Source organism: Chaetodon trifascialis, chromosome 8, assembly GCF_039877785.1.
Source record: "Chaetodon trifascialis isolate fChaTrf1 chromosome 8, fChaTrf1.hap1, whole genome shotgun sequence".
Classification (NCBI taxonomy): Eukaryota; Metazoa; Chordata; class Actinopteri; order Chaetodontiformes; family Chaetodontidae; genus Chaetodon; species Chaetodon trifascialis.
The window spans coordinates 17,520,959-17,543,829 of record NC_092063.1 but is presented as its reverse complement, the minus strand read 5'-3'; the positions used below and the strand labels follow the sequence as shown (position 1 = coordinate 17,543,829).

The following is a 22,871-nucleotide window of genomic DNA, read 5'->3' as shown; positions in this document are numbered from 1 at the left end:
CAAACAGGGAGATTTGTCTGCCTTACAAAGCAAGGTTAAAAGCTATAAAGATATCACAAGAAGATTAAAAGCATTAGAGACGATGTCAGTGGATCATTTTATTTTGCCCACTCTACTGCTAGTCAGCATCTTTTGTTTTGGTTGTTGTTAAAGGACATATGGCCTTTTAATCCAAAGAGGCTGATTGTTGTTTTTACAGCTCCGGAAGTGTTTCTCGATTGGGGTGCACTAAATCATCGCTCCACTCAATGCTATATAAAACGGTTAAAGGTTGTCCAGTGGGGAACATGGAGTACATACACTATGCTTTTCCTGCGCAGACAAAAGAAGCTACTCACATCTGACATTGTACTGCTGACTACTCTGTTTGTGGAAGGTTAAATACAAACCTGCCTTAGATATAGAAGTATAGCCCTGAATTCAGTCTATTTTGAGGACCATATTTTCTGGTCCTTTACATTATGAGGTTCTGGATCAGCGATCACTCTTTTTAAATCCTGCCCAAGACGAAGAAGTCAGTTTAATGTGTTGTGTAGTGTGTTGAAGCAGTATGTCACAATAGGTGTCAGTCAAACTTTACGGCACTGGAAATGTAAGCCCTATTCTGTATAGTGTCTTGGGCATTAAAGCTTGAGGATGATGCAAACAGCTAAGTATATTGCTTCATCCATTAAAGGATTTTAATAGTAGAGTTACATTATTGATTTTATTTTACTGTGATAAATACATCACCGATTGAAGGTTTTTCACGTCAAAGATGAATTGCATTAGTCTCGATGAGTTGAAACAGAGATGAGAAGCATGAAAGCCATAAAATCTGTATGTGACACTTAATGTGGGCATTACAACTGTGCCAGTAGAGCCTTTTCAACAGTATTGTTTTAAAGGGTGGTAATGGATAATCAGAAGGAGGACCTATATGTAACGGGAGTCTTAACACATTTTAATATGTTATCAATGTGGAATGCATTTATCCACCTTTTTAGACAAACTGTAGTAGTACTGACGTTGTTGTGCCAAAACAAGACATGATGCACTGTAAACAAAAAAAATAAATATATGTGCGGGTGAGATTTTTTATCTGAATTTTGGTATTTAGAAGATTCAGAGTGAATGATGATATGTGACAATCAGTCACAGCAATTAGTGTTACTGTTAAGAAGCCTTTTTGTTTTCTCTCACCCATACAGAATGTCACAAATAAATCCTCACTTTCATTTGCATATTAATTGGATCTGAGACGTCAAGCATCTTTCATTAAGCAAAATGATCTGCATATTTGGAGACATAAAATAGTTTATTTCAATGTGGGAAAAGAAGTCATTGAAAATTGACCGCGTATGGGATGTAAACTTTGGCTGATCCATTAACCCTTTACCCCCTGGCAGCAGATTGAACACAAAGCAACAACAGGCTGATTAACAATGAGATGATGTTTGTCAGACACAGACAATGCTCAGTCAGATGCAGAAAATAAAGCAGCAGTGAGATCAAATGCTTATTATAAGGTTATTATTTGTTTTTTATGCGCGGTGTTTGTGACACTGTGACACTTTCAAAGTCAGTGAAATTGAAATTTCCTTGAGATATGTAAAAACAGTAGATTGCAGTGTTGCTGTCTGGCATTATCTAACCGTATCAAGCTTTATTTGTGGAAAGCAGTAGAATAGACAGCATGTGCATGCAGAAACCTGGAAATTGTGTGAATGTTCCACACGTTGTATATATCACTCATCAGCTGTTTCACAAAGTAAAAACAAAATGCCCCATTTCAAGCTTGGAAATTCTGTTATTGCATAAATTATACTTGTATTTGAATCAGCAGTTTTGTTTATCTTCTTTTCGGATTAGGCCCTGAGGGAACCCAACCCCTGATTACCGAAATCCCTTGTGTCATCTGCAGTTGTCTTTCAAAGTTATTCTCAATAGCTCAAACTCTGCTCTGCTAATTACTGCAACAACCAACTTCCCTTGAAAGCGTCATTTGAACATAATGTCCTATTGTCTTAAGATTGTGTACTTCCAGTGATAAAATTCTTTTTCTCTTAGTGCGCTCTGTTCTTCAAAAGTAAATAAAATCCCAGGACAATAAGAAATGCCAAACATAGTGGACAAGGGGGGGAAAGATGTTGTTTGTCTGAAATCTTTGTGTGTCAGACACAACCATTCTTTGTTTGCTGCGTCTGTTGGCCATTCTAAAGGGAGAAGTGACATTGGTTGGTTCGATACGATTAAGGCTCACAGGCTGGTTAATGGAAAGGCTGTGTATCGCGGGGTCTACATAGTTAGGGGCTAGACTTGTGAATAATTTGATTAGGTTGCAGGGGAATATATCTGGAGGATTATGTAAATGGCGGTGCCCCCATGCAGAATTCTTTTGAACTCTTCAGAACTCACATCTGCCGGGGTCGACAGCTAGACAGGACGGCTGCCTTCTTGTAGCCTGATTCCTCTGTGTTGGAGGAAGGTGTTTAAAGGTCATTTCCAGTACAAACAGACTTGTCCTGAAAGACCTCTCTATTCTAAAGAACTTCAATTTATTTTTTGTTGATGCCCATGCAATTATCATTTTCTTTGAGTCAACAATAGCTGAGCTTAGGACAATTATTGTTGTATACTAATTAGCCAGACTGTGCGTGTGTGTCACCAGTAACCTCTTGCAAGCACTGTGTATGTACACACTGGAATAGCTTTGACCTGTTTACAGTATATTTAAGGTTATATCTGCCTCTCCCTCTGTGCTGTCTGATTATGAGATTTTTCCCCCAAGCCTTATTTGGTGTATTTCTGGGTGGGGATATGTTTGTGTTGAGCACTATGGCAACCAAAGTCAAGGTGACCAAGAGCATGTTGCACACATTAGATTACCAGAATAGAGGCAGGAGACAATGCAGTCAGCACAAAATACCATTTATCTGCAGCCTGATTGTAGGGATTTCAGACACCATCCCTGGGCTGGCTGTGGATTTATTGTCTCGGTGAGTCTGACCACTGCGCTCTTAGCTGTACCAAAGCAGAGGGACCACTGCTTGTGGAGTGGCTTCTGTGTATACTGTGTGCCGGGTCACAAACACTTTAACTAAGTGAACTAGTTGATATTTTATCATTATGTGGACTGCAGTTGTTATGTTGAGGCAAGCTGTTTTAAATGGAAGAGAAAGGTTTCTTTTTCTCGTTTTAAACCATATAAGTAGCATTTGACAAGCCTTCCTCCAGAACATGTTATCCTTATTTGTTTTGTTGAAAGACCGATGCAGCGTAACAATGTTATCACCTCAGTTGTAACATAATTCATATCTTACTTGAAAGGTTTAAGTTCCACGAACAGTAACTCCATTACACTGTGTTGGGGGTGTTCCGAGCTTATTTGATCAATCTCCAAAAAAGCTAAAATGCTGTAATATTAGCAGCTGGTTGCAAATCTGGTAGGCTCATAGCAACACATGTTAAGTAACTCTGGCAACTTATGCTCGCTCGTGCATTGTGGCTGCAATTGTATGTTCGGGCCTTCGGAGATGAAGTGTTTGGGACTGCTCTGCAGAAACTGAGGCAGTGGTGCCAACACAGTAAAAACTTAATCACTTTGGCAGGCCGTGCAGTTGTGGGATTCAGTCTCACTCAACAAAACATGAAAAGAAAACAAGCAGATTTTTACAGTGCTTAACCTCTTGGTTTATTGAAACGTCCTTCCACATGTGAACCCCCATACTGTGATGAATATGTGAAACATGGGGAATGTCTGACTTGGTTCTTATGTGTCCGCTCAGTCCATTTCCTCTCTCAGAAAAGCTCAAGTCCTGAAATATTGACTGAAAATAGGCTTGACAAAACTTCCCACTTCCCCTCTTTGAAAATGCCTTTTTTTTTTAATTCCCAGGAATGTATGCAGGGCAGTAAGCGGTTGCTTCACCAACAGGAAGGATGATACAAGGACATACTGTAATTATGTTCAAAGATACAGATTCAGCCCAGTTTTTACTTGTAAAACTTGAGCAATCAGTTTTGGAATCTAAAAGAATCCTCTTTTGTGGTTGTCATGTGCTATTGAAAGAGTCTGCTTTGCCCCGGCTTGTGACCACTTGTTGAAGGGGTTGGGAGTGATTTAGGGAGGGCAGCTGGATAACAGAGATTTTATTTATCTATTCTGAGAGCCCTTTATTTTTGCAAGCAGTTCTCAGCTTGCAGTTGCTGCTTTCATGACTTTGTGGCAGATTTTATGAATTGTGTGAAATGGGTATGACTAAAGGAAGGAGAACAGCTGAGAGGGTGAAAAAAAAAGTGAAGATATGAAACTTGCCGGAGATGTTAACCAGAGGGCAATCTGGATCTCTGGTAGTGCTGCGAAAGTGCTAAATGCTGATTTCCTTTGGCTCTGTTAGAAGAGAAAGCAAGGAGAGCAAAACATTTTGTAAAGGTCAGAGACTGGCACGTGGGAAATGTAGAAATGTTTTCTAACTTCTTGCAGGTTCAATTCAACACATTTTAAAAGTGAAATATTTTAATAAATTGGACGTCGATCACTTTTCAGAGTTAATGGCATTAGAGCCACACATGTAGCAACTTTTTCTAACACTCCTTGGTTATTCAACAGTGTTTCTCGCGGTTTTGTGAAACCTGTCAAGGCATCTGAATATGTGATTGTTCTGTGCCACTACGTGTGTGAGGGTAGATATGAAGGCATTATTACCCAGGAGAGGTCAGGGGTCAAGCATTAAGCAAACTGCCTGCTTGGATCCCTGCATCAGAGATTTCACACTGTTGGCCCGGGAAATACTCCTGTGTCTTGTCTAAATAATGAAGGAGTCCTTAAGCGTACAAATGTGAAAACTGATAAATAAACACAGGAGACTGAGATGAAGAGAGGTATCACTGCAAGGAGCCCACAGAGCCAAAGTGAAGATTTTTCTTCTTAATTATATATCAACAGAGTGGTGTTTACGGGGCCTTGCTCAGGAACAGGAATACCCTGTTGGTCTCACGCTGTCACCTTTAGTCTCATTTTCTTAGTTTCATAACAATGTTGTTTGACCTTCTACATAGGAACAGTTTGTTTTAACCTCATTCCTCTAAAAATGCAGGAAAACAATGGAACACGCTGGAGTAGGAAGTCACATCTCACCATATCAAAAACAGATTAGAAACTGAAGAAAAGGCCAAAACACATGAATGCATGAAAACAAAAGCAGTGGCAATGAAAACATCAAAACAGCCAAGATTTTTTCCCAGTGTGTGTTTGACAGAAGTGGCTTAAGTCCTGGTTCTGCTTCTTGTGCTAATGTTCTTATACATGTGTGCTAATAAAGGTTGGAACATTTTTGAATTTTTATTAAATATGTCTTGCACAGTGTGCATTATGATATGTACTACACCTCATACAGTCACGTTATTAGTAGTAGTAGTCATAGTAGTAGCAGTAGTGGTTGTAGTGGTAGTAGTTATATTGTTGGTCGCATTAGTAATAGTGGTAGTATTTCACAGTCCTTAGGCTCTGCCTTTTATCAGATCAAATTGCCTTCTCTGAAAGTTCCTGGCTTTCCTCCTGTTAGAATCTCTGAAGAGGGACAAAGTTGGAGTGAGCATTATCACACAAACTCAAAATAACCCCAGAATTCAGACAGTACCTTATTAGGTCATGAATTCACAATGGGAAGGAAGTGAACAAAAAATTTATTGACAGGACAGTGTTCCTTTGAGTCCAGGCACAGGACAGCGTAACCTAAGATAGAGATGCTGACTGTGGGCTTTGTTTTGAGAGCAATTAAAAAAAAGTTTTACGCACTTCAGGCTGGATTTAGTTGTATTAGTTTAGGTAAAATTATGTGTGACTTATAATGTACTTGGCACACACATCGCATCATCACAGACATCTTATGTCATTGCCTCAGGCTTATTGAAGCACATCACCTGTCTGAGTAATTGAATAACTTCCCACGTAATTGGTAGTGAAGCACAGTATTAAGGTTTTTCCTCCATAAGTCTCTTATATGAGGATATTATGGTTTGAAATTGCTCTCTATCCATATGATAGATAGCTGCAGAACTGTTATTACGGAAAAGTTTTTGTTGAAAACAAAGCAAATTAGTTCAGCAAGTTACCTATGTTTAAATTGTAAATGAAAACCACACAAACTGTCTATTTATAGATCCACCTCTGGCTGTCTGTTCCACAACATGCCTCACTAGTGTTTTGTTCTATTTTTGACCTGATTATGTCCTTGAAAAGGACAAGAAAACTGACAGACTGTGGGTGGGTGCGTGTGTGTGTGTGTGGCATTCGGATAGGATAGGGTGGGGTGTATGGCGTCACAAGTGCTCCAGTTTAGGAAAAGTGACACTTTGCCTTGAAAGACTCTCCGGGCCAGTTAGATAAGGAATTTAGTGGCTTTATCACAAATGCCACTATTTAATTTAAAAGGGTGAGGCACTTAGGATCTGGCACCAGTCTTTCAGTCTAGTGATAAATTTGCAAGAAAGTGGAAAAGATTGGAGCCTGAGAGCAGATTAGCAGGATACAAATATAGAAGTGACATTATAGTGGGTCAGGTGCTCCTCTGAGCAAGTGGCTGGTTCCTGATAGGCTTGAGAATGGGGCCAGACTGCAGGCTGTGGGGCCGGGTTTCTGGACACTCAGCGAAAGGCTGACAGTAGTAGTAAGAGAGGGTTTATCTCTTTTTAAAGAAACCCCTTAAAGCTCCTTCATGTAGAACATTTTGAATACTTTGGTATCACAAAGTCAATCTCAAATTAGCTTTGATAGCATTGTGTCAAAAAAATTAGGTTACTGCATTGTAAATTTGTTAATTCTTTGTTTTGCTTTCTGTGTCATTATTCTATTTGTTCCTGGGTACGAGCTGGCAGCAGTGTGTCGGAGCCCCGGCCAAAACAGAAAGGGGACTCACACTGAATTGCTTTATTGTTTGTACATAAACAAGCATACAGACAACACAAATGCTGTGGCTGACATTACCGCGGTCATGGAAAAACCAGGATAATCACATTACTTAGTAAATTACTCTGGGCTACAACTAATAAAAACAACTGCTTTTCAGAAAATTATGAGATTTACCAGTTATAATTTCTCATTGGCCAATATGTTTGCAAATTGCTTGTTTTAACTGACCCTCAGTGCAAAGGCTTAACACATTCAGTTTATTGTCACATATGGCAAAAGCTTCAAATTCTGAACTTTTGAGAATCTGTAACCAGTGAATGTGTAGTACAACATAACATAAATAAACATTTTTTTTTTCAGCTGTAAGATGCATTGTCAGAAACATGTGAGACAACTGGCTTTTCAGTTTCTATATTGCCCAGACTTAATAAATTTCACATTTTTACTGCAAGACAACTGCTAGGCTAGCTCAGCGAAGGGCTAACTAACACACTCGAACATATTAATAAGCCACCACAATCTACGAACAGACCAAATGAGAGACTAGAATTAGACTAGATGTCCTCATCTGTGCAGGCCAACCAACCAGCAGGGGTCGCCCGGTCAGTGACAAGGACTTGATCCCCAGCAGGCCTCCCACTCAAAAACACAGCCTGTTGTGTCTGGGTTTCTGCATTTGTGAAGAGGTGCTTCTATAATTCTGTGCTGCTTGGGGCCTACTTCTGTCCATCTTGTCTCCAACACCTAAACAGTAGTGCAGGCGTGTCAAACCTATTCTACAAAAGGCCGTGTGGCTACAGGTTTTTCCTCCAACCAATCAAGAAAACGCAGTCTGACCAATCAGCTGTCTGAAGACTGAGATCCATCCATCCATCCATCCATCCATTTTCTATACCGCCTGTCCCTTTCTGGGTTGCAGGGGGGCTGGAGCCTATCCCAGCTGTCAACTGGCGAGAGGCGGGGTACACCCTGGACCAGTCGCCAGTTGATCGCAGGGCAACACACAAGACAAATAACCATTTACACTCAAACTCACACCTAGGGGCAATTTTTTTTAGAGTCACCAATTAACCTAATGAGCATGTTTTTGGTCTGTGGGAGGAAGCCTGAGTACCCGGAGAGAACCCACACATGCACGGGAAGAACATGCAAACTTCACACAGAAAGGTCCCACCTGGGGATCGAACCAGTGACCTTCTTGCTGTGAGGCATGCGCACTACCTGCTGCAACACCGTGCCATCCAAGACTGAGATCACCTTCAGCCACTTGGCCCTTTGTGGAATAGGTTTGACATAGTGCAGTAGTGTGTTGGACATCTCAACCAGGGTGTGATTCAGGCTAAAGCACACTAATATAATGCTAAATATATGTATATATATATATATATATATATATATATATATATATATATATATATATATATATATATATATATATATATATATATATATATATATATATATATATGGGGAAGCAGGTGAAATCCTGGACATTTTTTAACCCTGCGAAAGAAACACACATTGTCTTTTCTCGTGGAGCTTTGCATTATAAACTTTAATTACGTCCATGAGCTGCCTGCGTTTATATGCTCATACCCTGTTTTTGACATAAAGCAGCAAGTTCACACCTGTTCTTAGAGGCCTGTTAAAAAGTACTCTGTGAAACAGTGGAAAATGAAGTGGGTGAGGAAAACTGAGAGAAAGTACATTCATCATGAAACTTGGTTACAGTTTTAGTTGATGTACTCTATCTAATAATATCAGTGATAAATGGGTTTTTCCTCTAAGCACACAACAACGCAAGTTTCCCCATTTTTCTTGTCTTTTCTCTCATTTTCTATCAGAAAGCCAAAATGCATGAATTTCTATCCTTGTACTCTTTCGATCCTGCAACATTTCTGTTTTGTTTCTGAACCTTCCTTTTTGCCATTTGCCCTCCTCCGCTCCTCTCTTCCTCTCCCCCTTCCTTTCTTTGCAACAGTTGGTGTGTGTTCGTCTTGGCAGCGCTCCATGGTCTGTTTGATGTGGTTTCCAGAAGTCCTGAACTGCAGTCCCTGGCCACTCTTTCTGTCATCGGTAGACCTGCTGTCTCTTTAGCCTCCATTGACTCCTTTTAACCTCCTCCTACCTTCCTCACATTGAAGCAGCTGCTTTTCCTTCCCGCTGCACATTTCTGCATGGAAATGATCTGATTCCCATTATTTGGTAGTAAACTGGATTTTGCTGTGGGCTGAATACACAAACATACTCTTGCAGATACAGTTTGCTTTATAGTGGAGCACACACTACGTTGACAAACGTCTTCCAGGCTCTGTTCCAGGCACTGAAGAAAAATTAAAGAAGGCTCCTTTTTCCCAGTTGTAAATATAAATTAGGGAGGCCTAAATTTATTATTTTTTTAAGTCATGAGCCACCCAAGACTTGTGCATTTTCCATCCCAATAACATGTAAAACTCGATCAGAATTAATCAGCCCTGTTGAACCCATTTCTACCAGCGACCTCTACACACTGTAATTTGAGTGATAGAAGAAAGCAGGGGGAGGTAGCCAGCAAGATAGTAGCTTCAGAGAGGACCTCGTAGAGGACAGTCAGTGACCCTATATGGGCGCCTTTCCTGCATATACCAGCACGTTTAAAGGGAAACTGATAGGCAGGTGAAATATCTGCCACTTACAGAAAAGAGGCAGGGACTAGGGAGGGCAGACAGGACAGAATGGATATGGATTGGGTCACAAGGCTGACGAGGCCTTCCTAAGGAAATGAATATTCCTTGCAAAGTACACTTGGTGACACTTAGGTCTAAGGACAAAACACAAGAGCACAGGAAATCCATTGCTCACTTTTATTTGCCATACAAAAGTCACTGGATCCTAGTTGTTTTTTTTTAACATCACATAATACCCAACTGTATAAGGCTTTTTATGGTGACGTTACTACAAAATGTGCTTTGGTGTTCTCACACAATTTCTTGTATGAACATTTGTATTACCAAATAACGAATGTAGAAAAATCATCTAATCTTCAGTGTAGGTTTGAAACGGAAAAGTTAATAATCAATGAACTTTTTTTGTGCTCTGAAGTGTGCCTGTATCCACTTTCACCTCACCAGCGGACATGCGTATTATCATCTGGTGGACTTCCACTTTGTATCAGATGAAGGCGATGCGGTGGAGGCTGAGCTAAACATGCCCAGGGGGCTGGAGTGAAACCAGTGTCTCATTTTCAGGGGCAAACAAACACATACAGGGAGCAGACATGGCTGTCACATCTCCCTTAGCTCCCCTGTCACCCCTGAGGGCAGTGGAAAGGGGCAACCTCTGCGGTGTGGTCATGCCACGGAAATCTACATGTGCTCATGCAGGGACAGAACTACAAGACCAGACACACACATTTACAGTACACAGACACAAAAGCAGAAGCATATGCTGCCTCTGTCGTGGCTGCTGCGCAAACTTCATCAAATACAGCAAAAAGACTGTGTTGTTAAACCTTAACATCCCTCCTGAGATCGAGATTTGACCTTCCAAGCTGAAAAGCAGCATATTTAGTGCACAAACCCGGCTCCGTCTTTAACTTTCCCAGATTGATCAGTGATTGTGCTGGCGCCGAGCAGCTGTATAGCTTTACATCAGCGAGGAGGAGGTTTAGCGGTTTTCAATAGTATTTCAGGATATCCTTGCTGCTGCTGCTGCAGTTTTTGGCAGACTAACAGCTGCCACCAGCATTAGTGTACGAGCAGACACTTCTTAATGTTCCCCAGCCCTGGCCTCATGTGTCACATGGACTCCATCCAGCCTAACCCACTTGCCATCCGCATTGGCTGGATTGGTTGAAAGCAGTGTGAGACCAGCAATTTACAGTATGACGGAGACGGTTCTTTCATTTTGGTTTAAGGTTAGTAACAATAATGTGACCAGTTCTGACATTTTAGTGGCCTGTGTTTGCCCACAGAAGGCAAACAGAGTAGAGACACCTTTCTAATTATATGTGATTTATTATCACAGATAAAAAGTGATTTATCGCGTTTTTTTTTTTTAACACTCCTTGGACCAAGGGAAATTAGTTACATGGCCCTGTTGCTTATAATTTGACAACACTGCCTTGAATTCACTGAGATGTAAAATTAATTCTTGCAGTTGTTTTCAATGGGACTTTCATGTTTGCCTTGCTCACTGTTAAAATCTGAGAAAAATACAAATGATTGGGCTTGGCTCAGTAACTTCATTGTGCGGGGAAAAGAAAGCCAAACTGGATGGGGTTCAGTGGTTTTAGGCCTTTTGAGGGTTTGTGTGTCAGGATTTATGTATTTAATTACACACTCATTCTACTAATGTAAGTGGAGAAAAAAAGGAAAACGGATAAAAAGCCCCATCAAGCCTATAAGCTTGTAGTTTCCCTCTTACTGAAAGTTGGCCACCGCTGCTGTTTAGCTCCTCTTGAACTGGGCTAATACTTGTCTATTCCGATTAGGATTAGTATGTGTAGCATGGGCTCAGGGACCCAGGACTCGTAATCTAATAAATCAAGATAAAAAACTCTGAGATTGGTTTACAGAGGGCCCGGATTTTCTATTGGCCATCTCAGAGAAACAGGGATTAACACAGCATTTGGCGCTGTTGCCGCACACCCCCAGTTCTGAGCATAGAGGCTGAGGTGGTGAGGGAGGGAGTGAGGACGACTTAGAGGGAGGGAGTGGAGGAGAAGGGCTGGCTAGGGCTTTATATCGCCTAACAGACAGCAAGTTAAACTCACAGTGACAAGGTCAGGTTAGTCCTTGTACAAAAGGCTTTGTTCCATAGGCAGATTAAAGGTCTCTTTGACAGTTTTTACACTTTTGGATCATGTTGAACATGGTAGGAGTTAATCCTGTCTGTGAGGGGAGGAAGGCTGTTGCCACACAAATGAGAGATAGGTGCAGAGAATGGTGAGCATGTAAAAAGAGAAAGTTCAGTAAAAAGAGTTGCAGGCAAAAATAACTCAACAAATTTCACCTAATTGACAGCGATTTCTTTCTTTCTTCCTCTATTTGTGTTATAGCCAAACTTGTTGGTGACTCTGTTTTTTCGCTTTCATCATGTTTTCCTTGCTCCACTGATAAATTAGGGGAAAGAAGGCACCGGCACATGTCACATCACATTGTTTTAAGAGTTTCTCGCAAAATGCAACGGGTGCTAGTGAGTGTTAACGGGGGTGGATGAGCTTCAGACATCGCAGCTGAAAAAAAATCAGCTGTGAAATATGTTAATTGTTTGTCCTCTGCTATATCTGGCCTGTATTTAAAAAACAGCCACTATTGTCTCCCTCGGCCAGATACACATGATTACACCACTCTGTAATGTGAAGACAGTCTCACTGACTTGCAGTTTAGGATGCATTTTCCCACGCACAATCTCCAAATCAAACATGAAACTGATCATTTAAGGACACTTGGCATGAGTTTGCGCAGTGTCTGTTTTCACTGATAATGAAGCAGCTCTGAGCTGTTTGCTGAGATGGTATGGTGATGGTGCGAGTGTTGGTTTTCTGGTCTTATCCATGTTCACATTTCATGTGAGAAACACTCGTGAGGGGCTCCATTATCATGAAAGAGAGACTATGACAATATAAAACAAACAGAAATCTTTGGTTCTACCTAAATCTAAATGTGTGATTCAGATAGGTATGAGCATGATATAGTTGTTACACTTTTGGTGTCCTTCTTCGCATTTAAAGAGAGTTTATGTTGTTTACAAGCGTTGTGTGTGCTGTCCATGTCAGTAATTCTAAAAATATACTGCTAGGATTATCATGTGGAGGTACATTAAGTCACCTTCAAGCACACTCAATGAAACATGTTAGGAATTATGATGTCTAAAGTCTTATTTTTATACAACTGTTGTTATATTTAGTTCCGCAAATTAGGTGTTAATAATAAATGTTCAGTGTCTGTGGTCATGCAGACACAAGGCAGCGTACACAGTTACAGGATAGGGCAGAGCCTTTGTTCTCTTGTCTGATAAAACATCCAGATTCGACTCAGATTTGAAAAACTGTATATTGCTGGCAGTTATCTATCTGGTAGGGCTCCTTTTCTGCTAAGCGTTTTTCTGAGAAACAAGACTAAAATATCCCAACCTGAAATTTGAGCTCTTTCTATTTTCTCTCTGATGCTGTGGTTTCACATGAAGTTTTACATATCAAAAGTGGAATGTTCTTTCATCTGCTTGCTTGTCTTGTTAAGCAGTATCAAACACAGGAAATTCTTTCTACATTCACTTATAAAGGTTGGAAAATCCTAGCAACATATCCCAGCTTGTGCAAAAGAGGTCTTTTCTTTCTTTCTCAGGGAAGTGTTAGCAATATCACTTGGCAATTAGCAAGGAAACGAGAGAGAAATGGAGAAGCCAATTACTTCTGCGAGTTAGCTAAAGGCCATTTTAAACTGTGTGCCCATGACATAATAATGTTTATGGTAAATATTATAGTTGGAGACAGTGAGTGCATGGCGTGAGAGGCAAGAAAAAAAAGGCATCAATCTCAGATCGAGAATAATTTATTAAGATCTGAGATGCGGCAATTACGTGGAAAGGACCAAAAAGAAAAAAAAAAAAGAAGAAGCCAACTCTCCAGGAACCGCATACATGATTGCAATCTTGATTAAATCCCCCTGGATCTAATGAGTTGATTTTCTGCTGTTAATATTGCATTGGCTGATGATGGATTCGTTAAGATAATGGAACGAAGCTAAAATATAAATGACTCCCTGTCAAGGAGCAGATTTTCGTCATTTTCCGTCTGACACCTCCGCCGTGGGGATTTGGTGAGGCCTTTTTGTGTTTAGAACCATCAGGATCTGGAATACTAATTGCTCATGTGTGGACGCTTCTAATGCCTCTCCTCCTCTCTTCACCCCCCACCCCTCCCTGCCGTCTTGGTAAATATGTCCTCCACATCTCTACGCAGAAACAAAGAGACAGGAGCAGCTTTCTCACTTCAATGGTGGTGGAACTATCTGGTTTTTGTACTACAATAAAACACTGCACGACAGAGCAACAATTTTGACACAACAGAACAATTTAATTTTTATCCTGTTTGACACCCACAGTTCAACTATCAAATCACAGGAAGAGACAAGATATTTAAGCCACTGTATATGACACAAAAAATGCCAACAGAAAGAAAACATGTAAGCAATAGGCCTCTCATATCGACCTGTGCTTTTGAGATAAATTAATAATGTGGTCTCCCTTTGTTGCTGTGCAGAGCAGCTGAGCCAGTCTCTCTCTGTTTTAAATGGTCTGTCACTTAGGTCAACTGGAGGAGTAAAATGTCTGATGCAAAGAATATTGATCCCATATCACACATGAACCACAATGCTACATGTATAATATTTCTCAAGTGTGGCAGGAACATAATGCAAAAAGCATTTGCAATAATCCGGAGGTACACTACAGTGTGAATATGCTGAGATAATGTGCTGCCACTCGAATCGGCTGACCAGCGTGTCGTTAATCACAATAGAAGTATATTTAAGTTCACGCAATATTTAATGATTTCTGAAATATCCAGAGACACACTGGAGAAGTTTCCTGTTGTCTGATGACGAAGTTTTACATTGATGATATGTCTTTATATGAAAACTGCAGAAAATCACACACTTTGTGTAAATGGACACAATTATAGTATGTGTAGTTTGATGTGACCTACAGTATTTTCTAAATCATAAATGGTCTTCTGTCATTATCGTAATCACCATTGTTGTCATGTTTCACGCTTGCCCTGATCCTTCCTTTGTGGCGATTATGATATTGTTTCTTTTTCTGTGCGTTATTGCCGCAGAAACCGTCTGATTGGGCCATCCCCGAGGGCCCTTTTCTTCTGTGTGTCACTTTTTGTGTCCTTTAACATGGTTTTACTAAAAAGTCTTTTTTAATCAATCAAGAAGCAGCCAGAAAATAGGCTTTGTCATGGCTTGGCCTGGGGTCGTGTGATGCCTGCTCTGCCCGGTGACAGGTCTTCAAAAGGGATAAAAAGGAATATTTTGGGGGGAAAACGGGGGTTTCCATGGCACTGGCACTTGTTGCACATGGATCACCATTCTTTGGTTCTGCATGAGATTGAGGTTTCAAAGGGCTGGACAACAAAAATTAGGCGAGGAGGGGACAGCGGGACTGTGGAGGTAGCTGCCCTCAAGCCCCCGGCTCTGTCCTCTCCTAGGGGAAAGGAAGAATGGGAGCCAGAAGTGACAGCATAAAAAGGGGCCTACTAGGTGCTGTCAAATATGCATGAGTAAATGGTAAGTTTCTCACTCTGCAGTGTGTTCAGAAAGTCAGACCGAAACACAGACTAGAAGACTCAAAGTACAGACCTATTCAGTGAGAAGTGTATTCTTGTTGCGGCTTCCACTTCATGTAATTAGAGGTTGTTTCATGTAGAATGAGGTCACGTAAACTTGTAAGTTTCTGAGTTTATGTGTGGGAAATGAAACCAGGAAACTTAGACAATAGATTGGCAGTCATTACGGCAAAGAGGGTTATTATTTTAAACTGTTCTGTTCAGCTGAGTGCCTGTTTGTGTGTTCCTGTTATTTGAATTTGTAATAATTGAGACACTACGGTGTGATGTCTCAGCTTAGCTTGTTTACTAACTTTAAATGTAAAAGAACTTTACTGTATGCCGGCCTGGTTTGCATGTTTATTACATTAAAACATGCATGCATGCATGCATGCAATATATTTCACACCTGAATGGCTTTGAGCTATTTTCACCTCTGTGAAAATGTTGTTCATAGTGATTACGTTTGTGCTGCACCTTGAATTCCTCTAACAGTTACGCATTCTTCTGTCTTTGGGAAACGGCATGGTGAGGTCAAGGTTTTTGCGTGTCAGGAGTCCTTTAAGCAATTTGCAATAATTTCCATAGCATCATCACTGCCACCTTCAATAACAAACAAGGTGACACACATGTGTTGCTCTTTACACTCACGCAATCAGAGTCGAACGTGTTTCAGTGTTGGAGGGCTTTAACCCTCTTCACACTTATAAGAGGTCAAAAGCTCCAGAAGCACATGTAGCTGCAGGTACTGATTTGAGAATTTAAGCATAAGAAAAGCGTTGCATATCCCTGTCATGTTATAATGACAGCTGGTAATGTCAAAATTTCAAAATACAGGGATGGATGTGGCTGCATGTCATTATAACTTCTGTGTATGTATGCATTTATTTATTTATCTAGTTCTTTCAGGTTCTCAGCAATGTGCTGGCAGCCTGTTTAAAAGGTTAAGGCAGTCGGGATATGTTCCTTGATGGGATTTTATCATGCTAGGCATGCTCTGTTTCCTGATGAATATATTAAAATTATTACTGTGCAAACAGAGTTTCTAATTACTGACCTGCTTGCCATTGTACTGTGCGTTCTGTATGCCCCCCCTCTTCTCCATGCCTTGTTTATTTATCTGCACCAGTGAATACAGAATAGTCTATGCAATGTCATTTCCATCCACATGAAAATGATTTTGAAAATGCCAATCTTGCCTATTATACAGTGTAATTACTTGTCTGCTTTTTGATTTTATCATATCCTCAGCCAGTGGGAAGATACTTGGAGAGGCTAAACATCTTAGCGGAGCTTGTCAGCTGATGATTTGCTGTGGAAAAAAAATTCCCCAGTTTGCAAACCAAAGTGCTATCTGCCACATGTACAAAGTCAATGATTGTAGTTTATTGAGGGTTTTACCTGCTGTGTGCAGGGCTTCTCTTCAGATTCAGGCATTGTGTCAAGTGAAAGTATACGCTGTCATGCCATACCTGGGTATGGAAGGGAGGGGTTACTCAGACAGCAATGAAGTTTTTGGGGACAATTAATTATAAGCCTCCACACAGAAGACTTGGCATCAGCTCTCGAATCTTTGAGAGTCTCATGGAATATGTTTTTCAGATACATGCTGAACAAAAAGATTGCGAAGAAGGTATGTAAAATATGGGCGCAGGGAACCACCTTAATGCATTCCTACGTTAAGAACATTTTAGCAGTTACCTTTGTTTTCACTCAGCAGGTTTTTCAACTTGCGAGGCCAAAAACATTATTTTCGAGTTCATTTTGATCACCACTGCTACACCTCTGACATGTCATGCAACTATTCCTTTTGAATAGGTGCGTATATGTGTGCGTGCGCTGTGATAAAAGTGTCACTGGTTTTACTGGAGCATCTGCACTACATCATGGAAAAGGGCAACCCTGTTGTTTACTTGTCTGCCTGCAATGTTGCACAGGGGGTTGATCAGGGGAGTTGATAGGAGCTGCAATTTAAAAAGAGGACACTGCAGCTCTGAACAAAAACAATTAAAGGAAAATGAAAGACGGCCCCCAAGGGTTAAAAATAGAAAATTATCAACATGCATGCTGGAATCCACTACACCCCACCCCCCACACCACCTCCCACACCAGCCCCCCCCCCACCTCCCTCAAACTTACTGGGCCTGCATTGTTATGTATGATCAGATCTGCCAGTTCTTCCTCTAAGCTCCTTGTCACATTTTGACTTAATGAAGTGCAACTTAGAAGGGAATTGGGTTCATCATGCTAGTCGCACGATGCTCCCTTGTTGTAGCAAACAGGAGTGGCATGGGACCGAAGCGCTACAGCGCGAGTCGTTATCATTCCGGTCAGTCTGTTTAACACAAAATTAAACAAAGAACTAATTAGTGCCTCATGAATTAATAACTGCACTGTTGCCGAGAAGAAGTTAGGTTGCTGAGGGGAGATATAAAATAAGTAGGAAGATCAGGTTAGAATTATTATTACTTTTTCGGGGATGCACGGGCTCTCAAGGTTAGGAAACTTTTGAGAGGATTTAAGAGTGACTCAACTGGTTCTGCCAAAGTCAGTTTCTGTCCTGAAGTACAGTAACTCTGTGTCTGGGTTAATGGATGTCATATAAGACACTGCGCTTTTCTGCATATAAAAGAACGACATATAGTTGTCATCATCAGCTTTATATTTTAACCATGTATATGATTCTAGCACAGTATGAGTCAGGAACCAGCCCTGATGTTGGCCCTGCAGTTCTGTGCTTTATCTAAGCATAATTCAGAAACATTTTCATCCTTGTCTTGGAATTCTTTCCACTGAGATTTCATGGGAAAATGTGTTGTTTTGTGCCTTTTGATGTTCCTACTTCCACCTAAATCTGATTTAGGCTTCCTGACATGAGGCCGGGATATCTATGCACTTATATACTGTTTCATCAAAAGGACAGGAGTGAACAAAAGCACACATTTTCCTTTTGGATCATCTGGAAGCTTGTTACATTATGTCAGCCAGTGTAGGTGAGATGAGTTGGGTAAATGGCAGGATTTCTCGACAGCACGAGTGTGCATTCATATACATCGGAATAATAAGTGTCTTGGTTTTTAATGTTTCTCCTTTGCTCTCCTCCTCAGATGAAGTGAGCCCCTGCATGGAGTGACTCCCCAGGAAGAGAAAACGAGGTAGGACAAATCCCCAACATGACTGATTACTGTCCCCACCATCTCCCCTGTTCATATCTACAACAATATCAGGCATCTTCATTAATCCCCATGGATCAATGTGTCTGGGGGTTGTAAAAATTGACAAATGACTTATTAGAATCCCACCGTTTTATTTTCCAACTGATTAACTCACAGCAATGTCGTACACTATACAGGCACACTGATGTATCTGTTTTCCAAAGAGGGCTCTCTCTCTCTCTCTCTCTCTCTCTCTCTCTCTCTCTCTCTCTCTCTCTCTCTCTCTATGAGGGATCTATACAGTATAAAATGCACCCCTAACACTTTGTACAGTATTAGAAACCCTGCCAGGCTGCAACAACTCAAAACTTTTATATATATGAAATGTCATTTTATTAGTTTCCAGACATCAACAGTTGTTGAGCAGTGACTTAGCTGAGTACTTAAAATACAGAACAACCCAAATGGTGTGCTAGAATTTGGAATCGTATGAGCTTTTCACTGGCAATAATAAATAAATGTATTTTAGCACCATAGTTTCTCATAAATGTACCAGCATGTATGTCATATTCTGTTATCTGTATCTGTTACGCTGTTCTGTTAATTATAATTTGATATTCTTTTATGCCTGCTTTATGTCTAGATCTTGTTATAGCAACATCCCACATTGTCATCTTGACAGAATAATATAATTTTTCCACTATATGGCATTTATTACTGTAACAGACATTAGACACAGACATCTAAGTACGGATGACATCCACCAAATTAACAAGAATATAAAACCTTTTGTTGCTGATAAAAAATCTGCCTCTGTACAATTTGACTCTCGAGAGGACACTAATGACTTGTGACTTGAAGAAACTGGGTTGCTTTTTTTTCTCTCTCCCTGAGATGAAACCTTCTGTGCTAATGATGTTAGCTGGTATGAGCACAATGCTGATGTGGTAGTCTGTCATGAGGATGCATACAACAGCCCTTGCCCCTGGCCTCCTAGTCAAGAGGGATCTAAACATTCAGAAGTGACACCGTGGGCTGTCTCATGTCAAACCAGAGACCCTTACTATCACTGGGGGGTGGCATGGCCGTGAATTGAGGCAGAGGGCTACACCACACTCCTTTGTTTCTGGTGGTGTCACTCACACACCAGAGAGAGGACACACTCCTTGCATCAATCAGAGCCCCTGATACATGCCCAGTGTACCCTCCCTGCAACATGATGATGACACTACCCACAGATTTCCACACAGATACAATAACTAACGGCAGCTGCACATGCGATTCTGTGCAGCAACACCCCCCCCCCCACACCGCACCCCAAAAGTTCTTTTCACAGCAGGATGCATGGATTGATGCTAACACAAAAACAGGTTGCTTTGGAAGTCCCATGAAGCGAAGTTAAGTACGAGTCAACTGTAGTGAAGACTACACAGAATAACCTAGGTTTCTCCATCTCTAACCATATAACAACATCATAACCGAGTACAGTTAGTGTAATTGGCTTTTGATATATGTTAATGCACCTAATCATAAAGGCCAACTGGCTGGTATGCTACCCCCCCTCTCCTTTTGGCTCCCACAGACTTAGGTTAGACAACACTCCCAGAGCAGAGTCCCTCTCTTCGACAGTGGGAAGAAAATTAAACTGCCAAATTTGTTTTCATTGGTTCCAGGGACAATCTCGGGGGGCTTCAAGGCTTTTAATTGAGCTCACTGAGTAGAAATTTGTAGGGCTGCCTACCAACAACAATGGTGTCTCCCTTTTACTTCTCTATGGTCTCAGTGAAAGTTAAGTGGTGCTTTGCTAAAAATTAGTGTATAATATGTGTTTAGTAGTTTTGCTCTGTTAAGGTTCTGTGTCTAGTTCTTCAAGGAATTCCAGGAAATTGGTTTGGAAAATGATTTATAATTGAAATTCAGACCCACTTAGTTTCGGGACTTGCTGGCTTTTCAGGGTTTGGGTGTAGGAGGGCAATGATTCTCTAATAAACAGGAGTTCATTCAGTCATGGATTAAGGTAAATAAAGCCCACAGTTTGCCGTAGGAGAGGTAATCTGTCTTGCTGAAAAAAAAGAGGAGCAACTCATGAAACTCAATTTAGTATTATTGTGTCATTCAGTATAGTATAATAACAAAAATGCGTAGCCACCTTCTCATTTTCCACACTTTTCTTTCTCCTTCACTTTTTGTCCTTTAAATTTTTCCTGTGTGTCAAAACAAGCAAAGGCTACATGGAAACGGCAGCCCTGTGTAAATATTTATGATGTAACATCTCCATGTGAATAGACTTTCCTCCCAATCCATCCATCATTACGGGCATATCGTGAAAGCCCACCTCCCGATGGTGGCTCAGGGCCTTAGGAAGCTCAGACAGGAGCGGCGTGTCCCCCTCTCATTCAAAGTATTTGTTTTTCTTTTGACTGGGGGCAGCCCAGCTGTGAGGGCATTTCATGTGTCAGCCCCTCCGTTTTCATTCAGGGCTGACTTCAAAGCCCATTTTGGTCCATTGTTTCTGTGACGTGGCTGCTGGACCCAAAAATGCCCAAACAGAAAAATGTGATGTAGGTCAAATTACAGCAGTTGTGCCCCTGAAAAAAGTGGAATTCTTATGGTCAAAACATAAAGCCCTGGTTACCGCCTAACCCTGGCTTTTGTGCCTGCTGTCCTCATACCTCTTTATTTGTTCATAGTAGAGCTGAATGGAAGTTTGTAAATGTAGAATGAAAAGGCTGTAGTTCAGAATACTTGGCAGAAAATCAATGTTTTAAGTCCAGTCCTTTCTTTGTTTCTTTTCTCTAGTTTTTAACACTCCACTCAGGAACAATGTGTCAAATAGCGTACTTGCTGATGATGTGTTTGAAATGACATTGCATAAAGCTTTTTCTATTTCTACCTCTATATTAGTTTGGAGACTGCACTGAGGTTGTGCATTTTGAGGTTATTTGCTCCTACAAGTTTGAATGAGACTTAAGAACAGATGCAGAGTATCTGTTAGGGCATGTGCATGCACAGTTCTTTGACTTGTGTAATGGTTTGAAATGTGAAACTTGTCTTCGTTTGGTACAAACAAAGTGGAGGACCTGCTGTATTTTTTCAAGCTCAACAGTCTTTAAGAATGTGAAGGTAGTAGATTTATGAGGTTGTGTGTGTTTGCAGAAGTAGGTAAGTCTACTGCCTTACCTAAGTGGATTACAAGGTTTTAGGCTTTTCTCCTTGCACAACTTATCGGCAGAAAATAGGCGTTGCAGACGTTAGCGAAATATTGCCACCCAGACTCTCATAACATTATCATTAGCCACGGAGGATTGCTGAAATGTGATTAATACATCACCATTTTGACAGACTGAGCCTGAAAAGGTAATATGGATTATTACAATGGTTGTAGAGCTCAATACCGCCATCCAAGTTTATCCATTTATCTGCAATGATGAGACTCCTTTGTGTTGTATAGCATTGTAACATCTATCTAAATAACAAAAGATATCGCTCCCATACACAATTGTCGTGCTGTTAATATTCAGCCCATGCAACAATGCACATGGGAATGGAGTGCTGAGACAAAACTTGTCTCGGAACGGAGGAAAAGTCCATAGAACATTATGTGAATTATGAATCGATGTTCAAGCCTCTAGTACTGGGCACTTTTTCCTTGGCTGAGGTATCTGATTACCTTCAAACAAAAATATTGCTCCTGTATTGTTCAATTACAACTGGTTGAGTGCTGAATGATGCAATTCACTATCTAAGAGCTATTTTTTCTTTCTTTGTGTGTACACTTTGTGTGTGTTTCATTTGGCTGGCCTTGGACGATACACGCTGAATAAATGCCATTTTTCTGTCGTTTCAAGTGCCTCTTTTCTCTCTGTGGATCCATTCAAGCTTTCAATACCTTTTCTCCCCCTCTCTTCTCCTGTCTCTTTTTTCCACGAGCAGGAGGGTTTTACTTTACTCCTTTGTCATCCTAATTGATTGCATTAACCTTTTGAGTATTGAATTTCCTGTGCATCACGCCGAGCACAATGTGGAATATTATCATAATCCTTCCAAGTAATGGACACAGGGCAATCAACAATGCTTTAGGAAAAGTACATCTTTGAAAGATGGAGCATCGTATTATTTTCAGTCCAAAGACCTGGATAGGGTAGGACTGTTGAGCTTTAAGAAACTTTGTCAATAACTCAAGTGTGCTTTTTAATCTGTTAAAGAAGTCAGGAGAGATGCTTTTAATGTGTTGTGAAACAATATTAAAATTTCTCATCTAGATGAAAATGACTGACCTCGAAAAGTCTGTTAAACAAGCACATACTGTACATGACCAGTCTTATATGTGTTTTTCATATTTTGATGCGAAAAATGTTTCATGATAGTGGACCAGTTATGAGCACAAGTATATTGACCAGCCCATATTGTTGGAGACAATTGTAATATTTCTGCCTTTTTTTTTTTCTTTTTTTTTTAACATATTATTCTAATCTTTCGAAGAACCCGAGCTTCACTTAATTACATAATT

At 40.6% G+C, this 22,871-nt stretch overlaps 1 protein-coding gene across 1 annotated transcript in view; it reads left to right on the top strand.

Moving 5' to 3' along the window:
* The window catches only part of casz1 (castor zinc finger 1), a 167,647-nt gene that overhangs the window by 56,059 nt on the left and 88,717 nt on the right, over nt 1-22,871 (top strand). The window contains exon 4 of the mRNA XM_070967988.1: nt 18,314-18,361. The gene's annotated coding sequence lies outside the window, so the exon portion shown is untranslated. The remainder of the gene's footprint in view (nt 1-18,313; nt 18,362-22,871) is intronic.